This window comes from Palaemon carinicauda, chromosome 5 (genome assembly GCF_036898095.1).
Source record: "Palaemon carinicauda isolate YSFRI2023 chromosome 5, ASM3689809v2, whole genome shotgun sequence".
Taxonomy (NCBI): domain Eukaryota; kingdom Metazoa; phylum Arthropoda; class Malacostraca; order Decapoda; family Palaemonidae; genus Palaemon; species Palaemon carinicauda.
Window position 1 is genome coordinate 173,200,477 of NC_090729.1, and position 2,888 is coordinate 173,203,364.

The 2,888-nt window shown below is 32.3% G+C and overlaps 1 pseudogene; it reads left to right on the forward strand.

Annotated features, from left to right (window-relative positions):
- The first annotated feature begins 2,560 nt into the window (after positions 1 to 2,560).
- LOC137641619 (alpha-N-acetylgalactosaminidase-like) overlaps positions 2,561 to 2,888 on the forward strand; it is a 29,279-nt pseudogene continuing 28,951 nt past the window's right edge.

Below are 2,888 nucleotides of genomic sequence, written 5' to 3' on the forward strand. Positions count from 1 at the left end.
CCATAAAAGGAAAACAATTTGACAAGTAATAGGAGATATATCGCCTGTCCCAACAAACTACCCAAAAACCAAATTTTTTTAAGCATGGCATCAGTCACGAGTAAGGACAGGTATTCTATGGGGTGTGAATTTCTATTGGGTAAGCTGTTTATCGGCCATACATGCACCAAGCTATAATTAGTCCCAAAACTATGGTTTTCAGGCGGATACACTCAATATCATGAATTAACTGCACGCGATCATTAACTTGGTCACTTGAATCACACCACGTCACAACAATCACTTTTATCAGTCACTTTCTATCAGATCTCAACTCGTTACTCAATTTCAGGTTCACGCACAGTAACTTCAATGTCGAAGCAAAGCCTTTGGCTTGCAACGGAGCTTCCAATCATGTATTTTAGTTTTCTTTTATATTATTCTGTCATTTCGCATATGGTACAAAATTTCTTTCCTCCTTTATATATTTATTTCACTGAATAAAGTTAATCCTATTCCTTTCTTTTAATCTTCTTCATACAGTTGGTAGTTCAATTGATTAATTTCTTTCTTTTCTATATTCCTGGTAAACTAGAAAAAAAATGGATTGTACGGTCTTCCACATTTATACAAAAATTACAGTTTACACTTCCCCATTTTATCTATTTATAATGGTTAGTTTTAATGTATTTGAAGAACACCGATGCAAATGTAGGCCTATTGTCATCTTTAATTTCTTTCTCCCACTTCCTGTAGGGCTATAGTTCTAAGGTCGCATAACTTATTGTCATCTTTCCACTTTTCAGTATCCCACTACTGCCTCAGTCATTCTTTCAATATGGTTTATATCCAGTTTTAATTATTGTAGCTTTTTTTTTTTGCTGTTTTTTCTACAGTCTTCCTTCTTTTCTTGTATGTCCAGGGTTATAACTTCCATTATCTCTTTTTCCCATTCAGGGTACTGTTAATATACTGCAGCTTCCCATCTATTACAATTGTTTTCATAGAAGATGACATTTTCTGCCCTTAAATTCTATTTTTTGACCAATCCATTTCCTTCACTGACGTCCCACATCCACCAGAGTGTGGGAATCTGCCTTATGAACATCAGGGAGGTTCATAGATGTTCATATACATAACCCCCACTCCCCACTGACCTGGGATATCAGGAAATCTATTTGGACACTTATCTTCTTGTCATTAACTGTTATTATTATTATTATTATTATTATTATTATTATTATTATTATTATTATTATTATTATTATTAGCCAAGCTACAACCCTAGTTGGAAATGCAAGATCCTATAAGCCCAAGGGCTCCAACAGGGAAAAATAGCCCAGTGAGGAAAGGAAATAAGGAAATAAATATATGATGAGAAAAAATTAACAATTAATCATTCTAAAACAGTAACAACGTCAAAACTGACATGTCATATATAAACTATAAAAAGACTTATGTCAGCCTGTTCAACATAAAAACATTAGTCTCATTAATTTACTATAGGCATGTGTTTATTGAAAGGAAAGAAATGGGGAGATCTTTATCAAATTTTAGAATAAAAGTCGATAAATTGAACTTCCTGAAAGCAATGGGAACATCAAGTGAGAATAGAAATAAATTATTATATTGTTAAAATTCTGTCTCTAACCAGAATATTTCTATCTTCACTGTGTACAGGTAAAGCCATTGAGACTTCAGTATGTTAATTACAATTAATACCCGGAATGATAATTAAAAGATAATGACAATGATGATTAAAATAATTCACGGAGTATAGTAAAATACTAAATTCTTATGTCTGTATCTGGTTCCATTGGAAAGTGAAAAATAATAATAAAAGTTTCCATTAAGTTCATAATACACCACGCTGATAAATCTTACATTTATTGGTGCCATTGAATAATTTTCAACATCAATTTTCATGCGATTTTATAAACAAGTATAGTTAACTTTATATATAATTTATTACAATTTCTTTTTAAAAGGCTACTAATACTCTTCGAGATAAAGTAATTCATAGATTGTTAGTAGCCGTAGAAGTAATAAATAATAGTAGTACAGTAGTAGTAGCATAAAAAAATTATTATAGCATCTAAAAGCAAGATTCTTTATATTTCAATATGGGTTGCTATGCTAATTAACTTACTTTTCATTATCTTATCTTTTATCTTCAAGTGAACCTACCTGTCTTTCCTAACACTTCGTTCTTTATAGTGCTAAGTGTTTTTATTGATAAGTCATAAGAGATGAAAAAAAGTTAAAAAATACTGATAAGTCAGCCAAGATGAAAAAAGGTTAAAAAAAGGAACAGACATAAAAACACCATACTACAGTTGATAATGAACACTTTATATTTTGCTTAGCAATTTCTCACGCATAGATTACACTGAGAAACTCGTCATCTGTTCTCAAGCCATTCTAAATTGCAGGCAAGCAGAAAATGTAGGATAATTACTTTTGGATATCACTGGCGTATTGTCATTCCACAGGGAATAAGCCATTTTCATATATAAAATATATCAGTACATCATCTTGTCTTTCCGAATCTGTAACAGTTGTCATTCGGGTCCAAGTCCGTTTGGAATGTGATACAATCTCGTCTATCTGTAGAGGCGTGATTTCCCACGGGGCAGTCATGTAACTGGTACAAAGTGACCCCAGGTTATCTATATTAGTCTTTCCTCGCTGTTTTAGTTCGTATTCCTCCGTTGCTTTGCTGCTTTTGAAGATCTTCAGGTGAGTGTCTCTGAAAGAGCCTTCTCTTTGGTTTTAGTAAGGGATGAGATATTTATTTTTTGGCAATAGAAAGCCTTGCAATGGTACGTTATTCTTTGCTAATACTATTAAAGGAATAGGTTTAGCTATAGTGCAATTTTTTAGGTAATAATTGTATATCCTTAACTTTG